Consider the following 20535-nt stretch of genomic DNA (forward strand, 5'->3'; position numbering starts at 1 on the left):
CACTGAGGACTTGCTTTATGAATCTGGGTGCTCCTGTGTTGGGTGCATATATATTTAGGATAGTTAGCTCTTCTTGTTGAATTGATCCCTTTACCATTATGTAATGGCCTTCTTTGTCTCTTTTGATCTTTGTTGGTTTAAAGTCTATTTTATCAGAGACTAGGATTGCAACCCCTGCCTTTTTTTGTTTTCCAGTTGCTTGATAGATCTTCCTCCATCCCTTTATTTTGAGTCTATGTGTGTCTCTGCACGTGAGATGGGTTTCCTGAATACAGCACACTGATGGGTCCTGACTCCTTATCCAGTTTGCCAGTCTGTGTCTTTTGATTGGAGCATTTAGCCCATTTACATTAAACGTTAATATTGTTATGTGTGAATCTGATCCTGTCATTATGATGTTAGTTGGTTATTTTGCTCGTTAGTTGCTATAGTTTCTTCCTAGCCTCGATGGTCTTTACTATTTGGCGTGTTTTTGCAGTGGCTGGTACCGGTTGTTCCTTTCCATGTTTAGTGCTTCCTTCAGGAGCTCTTTTAGGGCAGGCCTGGTGGTGACAAAATCACTCAGCATTTGCTTGTCTGTAAAGTATTTTATTTCTCCTTCACTTATGAAGCTTAGTTTGGCTGGATAGGAAATTCTGGGTTGAAAATTCTTTTCTTTAAGAATGTTGAATATCGGCCCCCCACTCTCTTCTGGCTTGTAGAGTTTCTGCTGAGAGATCAGCTGTTAGTCTGATGGGCTTCCCTTTGTGGGTAACCCGACCTTTCTCTCTGGCTGCCCTTAACATTTTTTCCTTCATTTCAACTTTGGTGAATCTGACAATTATGTGTCTTGGAGTTGCTCTTCTCGAGGAGTATCTTTGTGGCGTTCTCTGTATTTCCTGAATCTGAATGCTGGCCTGCTTTGCTAGATTGGGGAAGTTCTCCTGGATAATATCTTGCAGAGTGTTTTCCAACTTGGTTCCATTCTCCCCATCATTTTCAGGTACACCAATCAGACGTAGGTTTGGTCTTTTCACATAGTCCCAAATTTCTTGGAGGCTTTGTTCATTTCTTTTTATTCTTTTTTCTCTAAACTTCCCTTCTCTCTTCATTTCATTCATTTCATCTTCCATCAGCGATACCCTTTCTTCCAGTTGATCGCATCTGCTACTGAGGCTTCTGCAATCTTCGCGTAGTTCTCGAAACTTGGCTTTCAGCTCCATCAGCTCCTTTAAGCCCTTCTCTCCATTGGTTATTCTAGTTATCCATTCTTCTAATTTTTTTTCAAAGTTTTTAACTTCTTTGCTATTGTTTTGAATTTCCTCCCGTAGCTCAGAGTAGTTTGATCGTCTGAAGCCTTCTTCTCTCAACTCGTCAAAGTCATCCTCCATCCAGCTTTGTTCCGTTGCTGGTGAGGAACTGCGTTCCTTTGGAGGAGGAGAGGTGCTCTGTTTTTTAGAGTTTCCAGTTTTTGTGTTCTGTTTTTTCCCCATCTTTGTGGTTTTATCTACTTTTTGTCTTTGATGATGGTGATGTACAGATGGGTTTTTGGTGTGGATGTCCTTTCTGTTTGTTAGTTTTCCTTCTACCAGACAGGCCCCTCAGCTGCAGGTCTGTTGGAGTTTACTAGAGGTCCACTCCAGACCCTGTTTGGCTGGGTGTCAGCAGCGGTGGCTGCAGAACAGCGGATTTTCGTGAGACCACAAATTCAGCTGTCTGATAGTTCCTCTGAAAGTTTTGTCTCAGAGGAGTACCCGGCTGAATGAGGTGTCAGTCTGTCCCTACTGGGGCGGTGCCTCCCAGTTAGGCTGCTCAGGGGTGAGGGACCCACTTTAGGAGGCAGTCTGTCCGTTCTCAGATCTCCAGCTGCGTGCTGGGAGAACCACTACTCTCTTCAAAGCTGTCAGTCAGACAGGGACATTTAAGTCTGTGGAGTTTCTTGCTGAGTTTTTGTTTGTCTGTGCCCTGTCCCCAGAGGTGGAGCCTACAGAGGCAGGCAGGCCTCCTTGAGCTGTGGTGGGCTCCACCCAGTTTGAGCTTCCGGGCTGCTTTGTTTACCTAAGCAAGCCTGGGCAATGGCGGGTGCCCCTCCCCCAGCCTCACTGCCGCCTTGCAGCTTGATCTCAGACTGCTGTGCTAGCAATCAGCGAGACTCCGTGGGCATAGGACCCTCCGAGCCAGGTGCGGGACACAATCTCCTAGTGTGCTGTTTTCCAGGCCCATTGGAAAAGCGCAGTATTAGGATGGGACTGACCCGATATTCCAGGTGCCGTCTGTTTCCCCTTTCTTTGACTAGGAAAGGGAACTCTCTGACCCCTTGCGCTTCCCGAGTGAGGCAATGCCTTGCCCTGCTTCGGCTCGCGCACAGTGCGCTTCACCGACTGTCCTGTACCCACTGTTAGGCATTCCCTAGTGAGATGAAACCGGTACCTCAAGCAGAAATGCAGAAATCATCCGTCTTCTGTGTCGCTGGGGCTGGGAGCTGGAGACCGGAGCTGTTCCTATTCGGCCATCTTGGCTCCACCCCGCTGAGCAGCACTTTAAAGATGTTCACCATTATGAGCAGAATCGTTCATATTGAGGCCTTTTAAAATAGCCTCATGAGGGTAAGTTCTTGTTTCTGTGTGCTGCTACCTCACGTGACTTGTCTATGTCCTAAATTTAAATCTTGTTTCCAGTACTCCTACAATCCTCTCTACCTGACGTGGTATTGTTCATCCCAGTATCTTGTTACTGACCTTGGCTTGACTGTTGCTCTAGTCATTGAGTCCTAGATATCCCAAGGCCTTTTTCACAAATAGCTACCCCCTGTCCAGCATATTTTTTCACTTAGCAAGCTTGACAGCACTACTTCTGGGCTGTAAATTCCTTCTAGATCCTTATTTGTTTTAGGGTTAATTGAACTCCTTTGCCTTGTGGATAAGGCTCTGTGGGACTTGGCCCTAGTCATATTCTCAAAACTCCAAAATATAGTCAGGCCCCTTTCACATGCCTTGTTGTTTTACACTTCTGTGCCTGCTGTTCTCTCTGTGACAACTTCCCTTGTTTGGATATTTGGCAAACTTCTACTAATCCTTCAAAATCGGGGATGGCTGAATCCTCCCTTGATTCTTCCCCATAAAGGTTCCACTTTCCAGCCAATATCACCCCTGTACTCTGATCCCTAATCTCAGCAGCAATTATCCCCAGGAAACCAAACCAAACGCTCTGCAGCAACTGACCCAGAACAGATAGGATTTGTTCAATGACTATAGCTTCCCTTATTTTTGCTTCCACCTCAGGACCAACCAGAAAAAGCCAATATGCTCCCCAAACCAATTACAGAGGATGCCCTGCTTCTAATTAGTGCAACTGCAGCTTCTTCATGCCAACCACATCCAATCAAAGCATACCTGAACCCTTCTCTTCTGTTCACTATGATGTTTTCCACTTCCCTGCCTACCTATGAGTTTCCAGCTAACACAGTGATGATGGCTGATTCCCTTGCTTTAGAAAGCTCTGATAAAGAGCAGCGGGGCAGGTGGTACGCGCGCTCGCAGTTCTCTCGCCGAGGTCGGCGGTGGCGGGAGCGGGCTCGGGGGAGCCTGAGAGCGCGGTGGGGCGGGGCGGGAGAAAGTGGCCGCCAGGAGGACGTTGGCGTTTACCTGTGGAAGAGCGGAACAGTTTTGCTTTTCGTGCGCGCCTTCGAAAACTGCCTGCTGCTGTCTGAGGGGTCCACCCGAAACCTCCCCTCCTCCGCTGGCAGCGCTGCGCTGAGCTCGCCGGCCCAAGCCAGCGTGGGTGAGGTGGGAAGTGCGCCCGACCCGCGCCCGGAGCCGCGCCCCCAAGTGCCCATGGCTACGCGGGTGCTGAGCCTGAGCGCCCGCCTGGGACCCGTGCCCCAGCCGCCGGCGCCGCAGGACGAGCCCGTGTTCGCGCAGCTCAAGCCGGTGCTGGGCGCCGCGAATCCGGCCCGCGACGCGGCGCTCTTCCCCGGCGAGGAGCTGAAGCACGCGCACCACCGCCCGCAGGCGCAGCCCGCGCCCGCGCAGGCCCCACAGCCCGCCCAGCCGCCCGCCGCCGGCCCGCGGCTGCCTCCAGAGGAGCTGGTCCAGACAAGATGTGAAATGAAGTATCTGACACCTCAGCTTCCTCCAGTTGCTATAATTCCAGAGCATAAAAAGTATAGACGAGACAGTGCCTCAGTCGTAGACCAGTTCTTCACTGACACTGAAGGGTTACCTTACACTATCAACAGGAACGTCCTCCTCCCTGACATCACTCACCTGAGAACTGGCCTCTACAAATCCCAGAGACTGTGCGTAACACACATCAAGACAGAACCTGTTGCCATTTTCAGCCACCAGAGTGAAAGGACTGCCCCTCCTCCGGCCCCGACCCAGGCCCTCCCTGAGTTCACCAGTATATTCAGCTCACACCAGACCGCAGCTCCAGAGGTGAACAATATTTTCATCTAACAAGAACTTCCTACACCAGATCTTCATCTTTCTGTCCCTCCCCAGCAGGGCCACCTGTACCAGCTACTGAATACACCGGATCTAGATATGCTCAGTTTTACAAACCAGACAGCAGCAATGGACACTCTTAATGTTTCTATGTCAGCTGCCATGGCAGGCCTTAACACACACACCTCTGCTGTTCCGCTGACTGCAGTGAAACAATTCCAGGGCATGCCCCCTTGCACATACACAATGCCAAGTCAGTCTTCCACAACAGGCCACCTACTTTCCCCCGTCACCACCAAGCTCAGAGCCTGGAAGTCCAGATAGACAAGCAGAGATGCTCCAAAATTTAACCCCACCTCCATCCTATGCTGCTACAATTGCTTCTAAACTGGCCATTCACAATCCAAATTTACCCACCACCCTGCCGGTTAACTCACAAAACATCCAACCTGTCAGATACAACAGAAGAAGTAACCCCGATTTGGAGAAACGACGCATCCACTACTGCGATTACCCTGGTTGCACAAAAGTTTATACCAAGTCTTCTCATTTAAAAGCTCACCTGAGGACTCACACTGGTGAAAAGCCATACAAGTGTACCTGGGAAGGCTGCGACTGGAGGTACGCGCGATCGGATGAGCTGACCTGCCACTACCGGAAGCACACAGGCGCCAAGCCGTTCCAGTGCGGGGTGCGCAACCGCAGCTTCTCGCGCTCTGACCACCTGGCCCTGCATATGAAGAGGCACCAGAACTGAGCACTGCCCGTGTGACCCGTTCCAGGTCCCCTGGGCTCCCTCTCAAACGACAGACCTAACTGTTCCTATATAAAAACAAAAAAACAAAAACAAAAACAAAACCACAACTAAAATTGGAAATGTATATTGTGTATATTTGAGAAAACAGGGAATACATTGTATTAATACCAAAGTGTTTGGTCATTTTAAGAATCTAGAATGCTTGCTGTAATGTATATGGCTTTACTCAAGCAGATCTTATCTCATGACAGGCAGCCACATCTCAACATGGGTAAGGGGTGGGGGTGGAGGGGAGTGTGTGCAGCCTTTTTACCTAGGCACCATTTCAGTAAACAAATCAGTTGGCAGGCACCAGAAGAAGAATGGATTGTATGTCAAGATTTTACTTGGCATTGAGTAGTTTTTTTCAATAGTAGGTAATTCCTTAGAGATACAGTGTACCTGGCAATTCACAAATAACCATTGAACAAATATGTGGGTTTTTAAAAAATGTATACATATATGAGTTGCCTATATTTGCTATTCAAAATTTTGTAAATATGCAAATCAGCTTTATAGGTTTATTACAAGTTTTTTAGGATTCTTTTGGGGAAAAGTCATAATTCTTTTGAAAATAACCATGAATACACTTACAGTTAGGATTTGTGGTAAGGTACCTCTCAACATTACCAAAATCATTTTAGAGGGAAGGAATAATCATTCAAATGAATTTTAAAAAAGCAAATTTCATGCACTGATTAAAATAGGATTATTTTAAATACAAAAGGCATTTTATATGAATTATAAACTGAAGAGCTTAAAGATAGTTACAAAATACAAAAGTTCAACCTCTTACAATAAGCTAAACACAATGTCATTTTTAAAAAGAAGGACTTAGGATGCCGTTTTCACATATGACAATGTTGCATTTATGATGCAGTTTCATGTACCGAAATGTTGAACTGATGATGCAGTTTTCATATATCGGGATGTTCGCTCGTGCAGCACTGTTGGTTAAAGGACAATTTATGTGGATTTTGCATGTAATATATGGTGAGACACAGTAATTTTATCTAAATTACAGTGCAGTTTAGTTAATCTATTAATAGTGACTCAGTGTCTGCCTTTAAATATAAGTATGTTGAAAACTTAAGGAAGCAAGTGCTACAGATATGCAATATAAAATAGTAATGTGATGCTGATGCTGTTAACCAAAGGGCAGAATAAATAAGCAAAATGCCAAAAGGGGTCTTAACTGAAATGAAAATTTAATTTTGTTTTTAAAATATTGTTTATTTATTTTGTGGTAATATAGTACGTTTTTTTAGAAGACATTTTTCATAACTTGATGAATTATAGTTTTGTTTGTTAGAAAAGTTGCTCTTAAAAGATGCAAATAGATGACAAACGATGTAAATAATTTTGTAAGAGGCTTCAAAATGTTTATACGTGGAAACACACCTACACGAAAAGCATAAATCGGTTTTTGTTTTGCTTCTTTTTCTCTCTTATTTTTGTATTGTGGTCATTTCCTATGCAAATAATGGAGCAAACAGCTGTGTAATTGTAGACTTTTTTGAGAGAATGAGATGTTTATATATTAACGACATTTTTTTTTGGAAAATAAAAAGTGCCTAAAAGAAAAAAAGACAAAAACAGAAAGCTCTGATACAATAAGTGACTAAACAAGCTCTGCCTCTTCTCATGTAGGTGTCTTATTACCACAATCCCTGGCACTAAGCATTATTAATATGTTCAATCTGCCCACACTGATGGGAAGAACATCAGGATAAGCAGTCAGACTAAGTCTAGAAGCGGTCTGTGGTGAAGCCTTTCTCTAAAACTTTCATTACACTTAACCTAGGGACCAATCACATCACAGGTCTGGTAGGATGTCTCATGAGCTAAATGGGAGCAGTGGACCAATGGAAATGTATATGTAGAAAAGCAAAGAATAAGAGATATAGAGAAGAGAGTTGTAAAGTTACTGGGTAAGTCTTAAACATCCCTGTACTTTTGCTATTATCACTGGCCTTCTGATCTGCAAGGATGAATCAACTTATATAAAGGGCCTAGAGTGGGACAGATGTTTTAATTTTTTTTAAATAAAAGAATAAGCCCTCAAACATGAAAAGAATATGCATATTTGCAATTACTCTCATCTGGCTTTTTTCCTTTATTCTGCAATACAAAGCAATTTCACTTTATGTTCTCTGTTATATATTTTATAAGACAATACCAAGGAAGCTTAATCTATTTTACACATGGAAAGGCAACAGAAAAGACTGAGCATGACATGAGGAATAGGTGTGCCTCCAGGAGCATTAGATCCAGCCATCAGTGCACACCAGTACAACTCTGATACCTGAAATTAATCTCACAGCAGTAGGAAAGCTTAGTCATGCAGGCTGTGCTTCCTACTGAAAGTAAAACCAACAAACTCAACACACATGCAGGAGGTTGCCTTTGAATCTTAAGGACCATTATTGTTATCTGCCATAACCATGCCATAAGAATATTGCCTCCCTCATTTATTGCATTGAAAAGCCTTAATATTTTTCCTCATTTCCAGTGTATAATTAAATATCTAATGTATTTATTTCGGCAGTGTATCATATTAGGGAATGTGCTATGGAGATGGAAAATATGAGTTAAAATCCTCATTCTAACCCTCAGGTAAAGGACATGTTACTTAACCTATCAAACCTTTAGTTTCCTAAACTGTATAATGGATATATTAACATCAGTATCTTGGGGAATATTGTGAAAATAATATTAGATAATGTGTGAAAAATATTTAGTGTAGTATAAGATAATAGGATTATTTTATTACTATATACTCTATTCATAAGACTATACATATGTGAGCGTGTATACATTTACTAGGTATACATGATGTATATTTTAACATTTAGATTGGGCTTCTTCAAATTAATAGTTATGCTGTAAGATATTCGAGTATCTACATACCATGGACAACATATCAGATGTAGTAAATTGAACTATGAATGTGTGTATGGCAATACATTTTAAAACCATGATACCATTAAGCAATAAGGATGTTTGGCAGACAATTGGGCTCACTAACTACCAAAGTAACCACTCTGCACACCAGCTTCACAGCACGGACAATTCACACTTATTTCTACTTCAGGGAAATAAAACCTATTACTGTTCTCTGTGCTTTTTGATGTCACTATCGAATACTCAAATATGTAATTATTGGGTCCAGGGACAAGAATGATTCATGATTTTATATTGCACGCATCCTTGCCTCCTTCTTCCTTTTCCTGAGGTTCTGACAGCCTGACTACAGTGTCTTCAATGCTTCCTCTCAGAACTAATTTAAACTTCACCTCTGCCACAAAGATTTTTCTTTATTCACTCTTTCCTCTGTGTTATCATGGCCCCTGCTTGTCCCTATGAAGGAGGATAAAACATCGACTCATGTTTTGTTCATTATTCTCTCACCTGCTAGATTGTGAGTTCTCTGAGGACAAGAGATGATGTTTTCTGTGGCTTTGTAGTACAGTGACAGCAAGTCACTTTATTCATTTATTCAACAAGTTTGTTTGGTAGAATCTCATTAAGTGTCTACAACACGATGGGTGCTATGCTATTAATGTTGGTTTCACCAGCAAACAAGACAAGGTCCCTGCATATTTCCAGTTGAGCCAGGAAGATAAGCATTGGATAGGTAACTGCAGGCATGATGAGGGGTAGGGAAAAAGCAGTCTGAAGCTGAAGGGAAGGCAGGGTTGATGTTGCTAGGTGATGTTGGGAAGAGGTGTTCCAATCAGGAAGAGTAGCATCCAGGCAGAATTAGTATTGTTGGAGACAAGGGCTGAGCAAAGTGTGATAGGGCTGGAGTTTGGGAAGCCAGGGGGTCAGTGGTACAGAGTAGACCTGAAGACGTAGAATGTATCCAGATTTCTCTGGGCCTTGTAGGTTATTTTGCACAGTTTTAAGTGTTAGAAGAAGGCATTGAATGGTTTTAAACAAAGGAGTGACATGATCAGATTTGTAGTTTAAAAAGACCTTTAGGTGTTGTATAGATTGGATCTGGGGATAAAGGGTTTCTTGAGAGACAACTCAGAAAACGAGGTAAAAGACCCAAATGACATGTGATGGTGGCTCATATCAGGATTGTGTCAGAAGGAGTAGAGAGGAAGAGGCAGGTTCAAAATATATTTAATGAGTAAAATGAACAGATTGTTGTGTTCATTTGTTATGGGAGGTTATAAGGGGTGGAGATGAGTCAAGAATGAAACTTGTCTTTGAATTTGAGCAACTCTACCCTGACTCAAAATTAATCTTTAAGTCTAGGCCAGATCCAGGCATTCCTATGATGGCAGCTCTCCAAAGGTTCTCCTTGTTTTGAGGAAAAAGTCCAGTTCCTTTGCATAGAAGGTAGACCACAATCAGAACCCAGCCTCAATGTAGAATTTTGGCCTTTTTATTTCACCAGTTTCAAATTCTGTGAAGTTTCCCAAACATGCTACATGGCTTATGCCTTCTGTATCTGCCCATAATTTTCTCTCTTTCCTAAACTTACACTTTTTCATATAAACTCCTGAAAATTCCAAAATTCCTTCAAAACTCTCATTGGGTAACATTGCTTAAAGCTTCTGCTAGCTTATTCCTTTCTATTGTTTTCTCTTTTTTATTTTATATGTTTATTTTACACTTATTACATTTCATTAGAATATTGTGGTTGTTGCTGTTTTTGTTTATGTATTTTTAGCACAGATACTTTAATCTTTTGACTTCAGCAGATTTGAAAGTTTGTTTTATTCTTTCCAGGCCTAGATGAAATTAACATCTAGGAGACTGAGCGACACAGAAGACGGGTGATTTCTGCATTTCTGTTTGAGGTACCGGTTTCATCTCACTAGGGAGTGCCAAACAGTGGGTGCAGGACAGTCAGTGAAGCGCACTGTGCACGAGCCAAAGCAGGGTGAGGCATTGCCTCACTCCGGAAGCGCAAGGGGTCAGGGAGTTCCCTTTCCTAGTCAAAGAAAGGGGTAACAGACGGCACCTGGAATATCGGGTCAGTCCCACCCTAATACTGCGCTTTTCCAATGGGCCTGGAAAACGGCACACTAGGAGATTGTGTCCCGCACCTGGCTCGGAGGGTCCTATGCCCACGGAGTCTCGCTGATTGCTAGCACAGCAGTCTGAGATCAAGCTGCAAGGCGGCAGTGAGGCTGGGGGAGGGGCACCCACCATTGCCCAGGCTTGCTTAGGTAAACAAAGCAGCCAGGAAGCTCAAACTGGGTGGAGCCCACCACAGCTCAAGGAGGCCTGCCTGCCTCTGTAGGCTCCACCTCTGGAGGCAGGGCACAGACAAACAAAAAGTCAGCAGGAACCTCCACAGACTTAAATGTCCCTCTCTGACTGACAGCTTTGAAGAGAGTAGTGGTTCTCCCAGCACGCAGCTGGAGATCTGAGAACGGACAGACTGCCTCCTAAAGTGGGTCCCTCACCCCTGAGCAGCCTAACTGGGAGGCACCCCCCCAGTAGGGACAGACTGACACCTCACTCGGCCGGGTACTCCTCTGAGACAAAACTTCCAGAGGAACTATCAGACAGCTGAATTTGTGGTCTCATGAAAATCCGCTGTTCTGCGGCCACCGCTGCTGACACCCAGCCAAACAGGGTCTGGAGTGGACCTCTAGTAAACTCCAACAGACCTGCAGCTGAGGGTCCTGTCTGGTAGAAGGAAAACTAACAAACAGAAAGGACATCCACACCAAAAACCCATCTGTACATCACCATCATCAAAGACCAAAAGTGGATAAAACCACAAAGATGGGGAAAAAACAGAGCACAAAAACTGGAAACTCTAAAAAGCAGAGCACCTCTCCTCCTCCAAAGGAACGCAGTTCCTCACCGGCAATGGAACAAAGCTGGATGGAGGATGACTTTGACAAGTTGAGAGAAGAAGGCTTCAGATGATCAAACTATGCTGAGCTACGGGAGGAAATTCAAAACAATAGCAAAGAAGTTAAAAACTTTGAAAAAAAATTAGAAGAATGGATAACTAGAATAACCAATGGAGAGAAGGGCTTAAAGGAGATGATGGAGCTGAAAGCCAAGTTTCGAGAACTACGCGAAGATTGCAGAAGCCTCAGTAGCAGATGCGATCAACTGGAAGAAAGGATATCGCTGATGGAAGATGAAATGAATGAAATGAAATGAGAAGGGAAGTTTAGAGAAATAGAATAAAAAGAAATGAACAAAGCCTCCAAGAAATTTGGGACTATGTGAAAAGACCAAACCTACGTCTGATTGGTGTACCTGAAAATGACAGGGAGAATGGAACCAAGTTGGAAAACACTCCGCAAGATATTATCCAGGAGAACTTCCCCAATCTAGCAAAGCAGGCCAACATTCAGATTCAGGAAATAAAGAGAACGCCACAAAGATACTCCTCAAGAAGAGCAACTCCAAGACACATAATTGTCAGATTCACCAAAGTTGAAATGAAGGAAAAAATGTTAAGGTCAGCCAGAGAGAAAGGTCGGGTTACCCACAAAGGGAAGCCCATCAGACTAACAGGTGATCTCTCAGCAGAAACTCTACAAGCCAGAAGAGAGTGGGGGCCGATATTCAACATTCTTAAAGAAAAGAATTTTCAACCCAGAATTTCCTATCCAGCCAAACTAAGCTTCATAAGTGAAGGAGAAATAAAATACTTTACAGACAAGCAAATGCTGAGTGATTTTGTCACCACCAGGCCTGCCCTAAAAGAGCTCCTGAAGGAAGCACTAAACATGGAAAGGAACAACCGGTACCAGCCACTGCAAAAACACGCCAAATAGTAAAGACCATCGAGGCTAGGAACTAACGAGCAAAATAACCAACTAACATCATAATGACAGGATCAGATTCACACATAACAATATTAACGTTTAATGTAAATGGGCTAAATGCTCCAATCAAAAGACACAGACTGGCAAACTGGATAAGGAGTCAGGACCCATCAGTGTGCTGTATTCAGGAAACCCATCTCACGTGCAGAGACACACATAGACTCAAAATAAAGGGATGGAGGAAGATCTATCAAGCAAATGGAAAACAAAAAAAGGCAGGGGTTGCAATCCTAGTCTCTGATAAAATAGACTTTAAACCAACAAAGATCAAAAGAGACAAAGAAGGCCATTACATAATGGTAAAGGGATCAATTCAACAAGAAGAGCTAACTATCCTAAATATATATGCACCCAACACAGGAGCACCCAGATTCATAAAGCAAGTCCTCAGTGACCTACAAAGGGACTTAAACTCCCACACAATAATTATGGGAGATTTTAACACCCCACTGTCAACATTAGACAGATCAACGAGACAGAAAGTTAACAAAGATATCTAGGAATTGAACTCAGCTCTACATAAAGTGGACCTAATAGACATCTACAGAACTCTCCACCCCAAATCAACAGAATATACATTTTTTTTCAGCACCACACCACACCTATTCCAAAATTGACCACATAGTTGGAAGTAAAGCTCTCCTCAGCAAATGTAAAAGAACAGAAATTATAACAAACTGTCTCTCAGACCACAGTGCAATCAAACTAGAACTCAGGATTAAGAAACTCACTCAAAACCGCTCAACTACATGGAAACTGAACAACCTGCTCCTGAATGACTATTGGGTACATAATGAAATGAAGGCAGAAATAAAGATGTTCTTTGAAACCAACGAGAACAAAGACACAACATACGAGAATCTCTGGGACATGTTCAAAGCAGTGTGTAGAGGGAAATTTATAGCACTAAATGCCCACAAGAGAAAGCAGGAAAGATCCAAAATTGACACCCTAACATCACAATTAAAAGAACTAGAAAAGCAAGAGCAAACACATTCAAAAGCTAGCAGAAGGCTAGAAATAACTAAAATCAGAGCAGAACTGAAGGAAATAGAGACACAAAAAACCCTTCAAAAAATTAATGAATCCAGGAGCTGGTTTTTTGAAAGATCAACAAAATTGATGGACCGCTAGCAAGACTAATAAAGAAGAAAAGAGAGAAGAATCAAATAGATGCAATAAAAAACGAAAAAGGGGATATCACCACCGATCCCACAGAAATACAATCTACCATCAGAGAATACTACAAACACCTCTATGCAAATAAACTAGAAAATCTAGAAGAAATGGATAAATTCCTCGACAAATACACCCTCCCAAGACTAAACCAGGAAGAAGTTGAATCTCTGAATAGACCAATAACAGGTTCTGAAATTGAGGAAATAATCAATAGCTTACCAACCAAAAAGATACCAGGACCTGATGGATTCACAGCCGAATTCTACCAGAGGTACAAGGAGGAACTGGTACCATTCCTTCTGAAACTATTCCAATCGATAGAAAAAGAGGGAATCCTCCCTAACACATTTTACGAAGCCAGCATCGTCCTGATACCAAAGCCTGGCAGAGACATAACCAAAAAAGAGAATTTCAGACCAATATCCTTGATGAACATTGATGCAAAAATCCTCAATAAAATACTGGCAAACCGAATCCAGCAGCACATCAAAAAGCTTATCCACCATAATCAAGTGGGCTTCATCCCTGGGATGCAAGGCTGGTTCAACATACGCAAATCAATAAATGTAATCCAGCATGTAAACAGAACCAAAGACAAAAACCACATGATTATCTCAATAGATGCAGAAAAGGCCTTTGACAAAATTCAACAACCCTTCATGCTAAAAACTCTCAATAAATTAGGTATTGATGGGATGTATCTCAAAATAATAAGAGCTATCTACGACAAACCCACAGCCAATATCATACTGAATGGGCAAAAACTGGAAGCATTCCCTCTGAAAACTGGCACAAGACAGGGATGCCCTCTCTCACCACTCCTATTCAACATAGTGCTGGAAGTTCTGGCCAGAGCAATCAGGCAGGAGAAGGAAATAAAGGGTATTCAATTAGGAAAAGAGGAAGTCAAATTGTCCCTGTTTGCAGATGACATGATTGTATATCTAGAAAACCCCATTGTCTCAGCCCAAAACCTCCTTAAGCTGATTAGCAACTTCAGCAAAGTCTCAGGATACAAAATTAATGTACAAAAATCACAAGCATTCTTGTACACCAATAACAGACAAACAGAGAGCCAAATCATGAGTGAACTCCCATTCACAATTGCTTCAAAGAGAATAAAATACCTAGGAATCCAACTTACGAGGGATGTGAAGGACCTCTTCAAGGAGAACTACAAACCACTGCTCAATGAAATAAAAGAGGATACAAACAAATGGAAGAACATTCCATGCTCATGGGTTGGAAGAATCAATATCGTGAAAATGGCCATACTGCCCAAGGTAATTTATAGATTAAATGCCATCCCCATCAAGCTACCAATGACTTTCTTCACAGAATTGTAAAAAACTACTTTAAAGTTCATATAGAACCAAAAAAGAGCCCGCATCACCAAGTCAATCCTAAGCCAAAAGAACAAAGCTGGAGGCATCACGCTACCTGACTTTAAACTATACTACAAGGCTACAGTAACCAAAACAGCATGGTACTGGTACCACAACAGAGACATAGATCAATGGAACAGAACAGAGCCCTCAGAAATGATGCCGCATATCTACAACTATTTGATCTTTGACAAACCTGACAAAAACAAGAAATGGGGAAAGGATTCCCTATTTAATAAATGGTGCTGGGAAAACTGGCTAGCCATATGTAGAAAGCTGAAACTGGATCCCTTCCTTAAACCTTATACAAGAATTAATTCAAGATGGATTAAAGACTTATATGTTAGACCTAAAACCATTAAAATCCTACAAGAAAACCTAGGCAATACCATTCAGGACATAGGTGTGGGCAAGGACTTCATGTCTAAAACACCAAAAGCAATGGCAACAAAAGGCAAAATTGACAAATGGGATCTCATTAAACTAAAGAGCTTCTGCACAGCAAAAGAAACTACCATCAGAGTGAACAGGCAACCTACAGAATGGGAGAAAATTTTTGCAACCTACTCATCTGACGAAGGGCTAATATCCAGAATCTACAATGAACTCAAACAAATTTACAAGAAAGAAACAAACAACCCCATCAAAAAGTGGGCAAAGGACATGAACAGACACTTCTCAAAAGAAGACATTTATGCAGCCAAAAAACACATGAAGAAATGCTCATCATCACTGGCCATCAGAGAAATGCAAATCAAAACCACAGTGAGATACCATCTCACACCAGTTAGAATGGCCATCATTAAAAAATCAGGAAACAACAGGTGCTGGAGAGGATGTGGAGAAATAGGAACACTTTTACACTGTTGGTGGGACTGTAAACGAGTTCAACCATTGTGGAAGTCAGTGTGGCGATTCCTCAGGGATCTAGAACTAGAAATACCATTTGACCCAGCCATCCCATTACTGGGTATATACCCAAAGGACTATAAATCATGCTGCTATAAAGACACATGCACACGTATGTTTATTGCGGCACTATTCACAATAGCAAAGAGTTGGAACCAACCCAAATGTCCAACAACGATAGACTGGATTAAGAAAATGTGGCACATATACACCATGGAATACTATGCAGCCATAAAAAATGATGAGTTCGTGTCCTTTGTAGGGACATGGATGAAAGTGGAAAACATCATTCTCAGTAAACTATCGCAAGGACAAAAAACCAAACACCGCATGTTCTCACTCATAGGTGGGAATTGAACAATGAGAGCTCATGGACACAGGAAGGGGAACATCACACTCCAGGGACTGTTGTGGGGTTGGGGGAGGGGGGAGGGACAGCATTAGGAGATATACCTAATGCTAAATGACGAGTTAATGGGTGCAGGAAATCAACATGGCACATGGATACATATGTAACAAACCTGCACATTGTGCACATGTACCCTAAATCCTAAAGTATAATAATAAAAATAAAAAAAATTTAAAAAAGATAAAATGAAAAAAAAAAGAAATTGACATCTAGACCTAGATGAAATTAACATCTAAATGTTAGTACCGTAACATTTTAGGGTACAGAAAACTGAAACTAGAAAATTTTATACTTTTCCTTTTACAGAGCCAAAGTTGCAAACACATACACACACACACACACACAGAGAGAGAGAGAGAGAGAGAGAGAGAGAGAGAGAGAGAGATTTTCTTTCAAAATTCAAAGGTACTTTTCTAGCCTGAAGTAATCAACCTAGAAACAGAAAAAAATAGAAAGAAAAAAATAAGAATATATTAAGTTCAAGTCACTATGCTAGATCTAATTACTCAAATTATCTGATTTTATCTTTAGAATGATCCTGAGAGGCTAGTTACACTAGTTCTGTGCAATACTCAATCTCTACCTTTTGGAAACGCTAGGGATAAATTTAGGAACCTTTGCAGTGGTGCTCACAAGAAACCGAAAGACATTGTTCATTGTTTTCCCCAGTGCAGACCCCAAATGACTTCTTCCTTGTTTGATATTCTACATTATAGGGAATGACATCATTGAGCTGGCACTCTATTTATGCTGGGTAAAGGGGGAACCATGTCAGAGATAAATTAGATTTCTGTCTTGTCACAACAAAGATCTCATCTTTCATTGTAAAGACTCCAAATTATTCCCAAAGCATTGGGGAAATGCACACAATGACAATAAACAAAAGGACAGCAAGAAAAATTATTGGGATTCTCGGAGCCAGTTCTCAATGACTCTCTGCTTGCACAATGACGAATGTTCAAGCCCTCATAGAGTATTATTTATCCAAAATGTTTTCACTTTTGTTGACGTTTTGGACTTGGGAATTATGACTTATTTCTCACTTCTGGAGAAAGACCCACCTTTCAGGCACCCATTTTCTTCATCTACATCATTAAAGATAACAATACCAATTGGAAAGTATGATTGAGAAACTTAAATGAGTTTAGGAATATAAAACTCTAGCATAATACATAACACAATCAATTATTTTTATTTATTTAATGTTGGATTATTTGGAGTCTGAATTTTAAAAAGACTCTTGATATGCATACACATAACTAAGTAAAAAAAAAGTATGCTAATTTTCACTACACTTTGGATGGAATTGGCTGCTAAACTGCAGCATTAACCTTTCACAGGACACGCTAGATTTATGGAGAAAGACTATCAGCAGCAGGGGCCGTGTCAGCAATAAGTGACTTCTTTGCCATGAACAAGCTAACTCAGTTAAGCTCAAATCCTAATAAAAAGTGTTTTTCCTTTTTTTTTCCCCCAAGCGAGCTTTTGTGGAAAATTAGTAGCTGGAGAATATGACCAACAAAATCAATATCATTATAAATGCTTTATAGTGAATTGTTCTTTACTTGAAGAAAATAAAAATGCCAAGGAATATTGTGTGACATTTATAACCCTTTCACTTCAAAATGCATGAGAATTCCATATGGAAACATTAAAGGAACATGCTAATTCACCCTCTAAAGAACAACGGAAAACCTGAATAAATGGCCTTTAGGCTTAGTGATAAGAAAAGTTAACAGTGACCTGAATGTCAATTTGTTGGCCTATTTGTTCTTTGAAGTTTTTATTTTTTTCTTTGTAGTTGGTTAGAAACTGAATTATAGCTATGCCGATGACTTCCAAATTTATGATTTCAATCAAACAACAACTTTCCTTGAGTTTTAGACTCATTTCTGTCTTTTTCAAAAACTCCACTTGGGCATCACATAGCATTGTCAAAGGTTTAATCCAGCACTTTTTCCCCAAAGCCTCGTTATCTTACTTCATTTAAAGTTACCACCAAGCCATATTCTGTTAGTGACGCTTGATTTTCTTCACTCAACCATCCACATTCAATCACTACTCACACCGACTTGATTCTTCTTCCCGAATATTCTCGAGTGGACCCACTTTCCTGCAACACCATGACGGCTAGTCTTCCAACCCACTGCCTCTCACCTTGTCTACTGAAATAGTCTCTCACCTGCTCTCCTTGACTTCCCCTCAATTCGCTCCATTCTATTTGTCACACTTGAGCCAAGGCTCTTTCTAGAGTATAAATGCAAATCTGTCCATAATTTCTCACTGTTTAAGTCCCTTCCAAATGTTCAAAGGAGAAATTGCAAAGTCTTCTACAGGGATACATAATCTTGCCCCTGCCAGTCTTTCAACCTCAGTTACTCTTTCCATTAACCTTTTTACTTTTACTGTCATTGCCATTTCCTTTAACTGCCATATTAGCTCTCATATTTCAGCCTTTCCATTCACTATTCCTTCTATCTGAAGTACCCTTTACAGCCCCTCTACCACTATTCAATAGTCACGTTTCAACTTAGAGATTACTTTGCGAGGGAAGATTTCTCTGGTGCTACCCATGGCCAAGTGAATTAAATGCCCTTTTTGTATACTTCCATAGAAATCTAACATTTCTCATAACATTTACAATTTTTTAAGTTTAATTGTACATCTTCATTAGAGTGCAAATTTTCTGAGGGCAAGAACATCTGATGACATAATCACATCAAGGCCTAGGATAGTATTCAGAACACAAAATATGCTCAATGTGTTAAATGTATACATGTATGTACAGTCTGAAATTTAGCCTCCTTCTGCACTGAGAAAATTGAAACAGTCAGAAGAGAACTGCCACCCATCCCAACACCATCTGTAAGAATCTACATTAATCTGTGCCTCTACTTGGACTCGCCTCAGTTAAGCACTAGGACACTCACTCAAGGACTTTGCCCCACATTCTCTTTCCCCTTTACTATTTGTTTTCACTATTAGATCATTCCCAAGAGTAAATAAATATGTTATTATTTCTTCTCAAAACAAACAAGAGCCTTCTTCCTTTTGTTACACTTTCTGTTCTACTTACTGGCACATTTCTTACCTATTTATAATTCTTTGAAGGAGTTTTCTGTATTTACTGTCTCTAATTCATCTCCTTCTTATTTTATATCAAACAGACCCCATTTGGTACATTTCATCATTCTCTCTTCCTTCAGAGATTTTCATTTCTAGCTTTACTTACTCCTCCTACCTTATGTTTAGTCCTCCTTCTCAGTTCCCTTTGCTGATTTTACTGCATCGAACTCAACTCTAAAAGCTGGTATGCCTTACACCTAAGTCCTGACATCTGTCCACAAAATTTTAGAATGCTATGTATGCCAACAATTCCCAAAATTGCATTTCTAGCCAAAAAGCCTTTTTTCTTCTGAAATCCAGACTTGTGTAGCCAGTGCTGACTCATTATTTCCAACAGAATACTTAAAACTCATGTCAATCTGCATGTACCAGAATTTCCTGTGCTTTACAAAAATATATTACACACTATTTCAAGTAATGACAACTCTATCCATCCAGGTGGTGAGGTTAAAATCTTTGGAGTCATTCTTAAGGCCTCTCCATCTCCACAGACAAAAGATGCTTTTGGCTCTATCTTTAAAATATGTATAGAATGTTACTACTTCTCACTGCTTCTACTGCTAGCAACTCTAACCAAGGCATTCTCATCTCTTACCTGCGTTACTGCATTAGATTCCTAACTGGTCTTCCTGCTGGTATATTTGTCCTGCTACAATCTATTCTCCTCACAGCAACTGCATGATACTTTAAAATGTTAGGCTAGATTACCTCACTTCTCTTACCAAAATAAAAGTTAAAGTTTTTACTATAACCTTCAAGGCCATAGTATCTGGTCCCTGATTACCACTGACCTCATCACCTATTATTTGTCCTCCTCACTCATTCTGTTTTAGGAACACTGGCCTCCTTGTTCTTGCTTGCTCATGATAGGCACATCCCTGCCTCAGAGTCGTCACACAGGCTGTTCCATATGCTTGGAACACTCTTCTGCCAGATTGCTATACATTTTTGACTTTCACCTCAAGTTCTTGTTCAAATATCATCTCTTTAAGGAATCTCCACACTGTTTTCCATAGTGCTTGTACTAGTTTACATTTCCACCAACCGTGTAAAAGTGTTCCCTTTTCACCACATCCACGCCAACATCTAATTTTTTTTATTTTTTTGTTACGGCCATTCTTGTAGGAGTAAGGTGGTATTGCATTGTGGTTTTGATTTGCATTTCCCTGATAATTAGTGATGCTGAGCATTTTTCCACGCTTGTTGGCCATTTCCTCTTTTGAGAATTGTCTATTCATGTTCTTAGCCCACTTTTTGATGGGATTGTTCGCTTTGTTCTTGCTGATTTGAGTTCTTTGTAAATTCTGGATATTAGTCCTTTGTTGGATGTATAGATTCTGAAGATTTTCCCCACTCTGTGAGTTGTCTGTTAACTCTGCTGGTGGTTTATTTTGCGGCAGAAGCTTTTTAGTTTAATTAAGTCCCATCTATTTATCTTTGTTTTTGTTGCATTTGCCTTTTGGTTCGTGGTTATGAAGTCTTTGCCTACACC

General features: G+C 41.2%; 1 pseudogene; it reads left to right on the top strand.

Annotated features, from left to right (window-relative positions):
• Positions 1 to 3812: 3812 nt before the first annotated feature.
• Positions 3813 to 5242, top strand: LOC100602601 (annotated as a pseudogene).
• Positions 5243 to 20535: the final 15293 nt, after the last annotated feature.

Source organism: Nomascus leucogenys, chromosome 18 (assembly GCF_006542625.1).
Source record: "Nomascus leucogenys isolate Asia chromosome 18, Asia_NLE_v1, whole genome shotgun sequence".
Lineage (NCBI taxonomy): Eukaryota > Metazoa > Chordata > Mammalia > Primates > Hylobatidae > Nomascus > Nomascus leucogenys.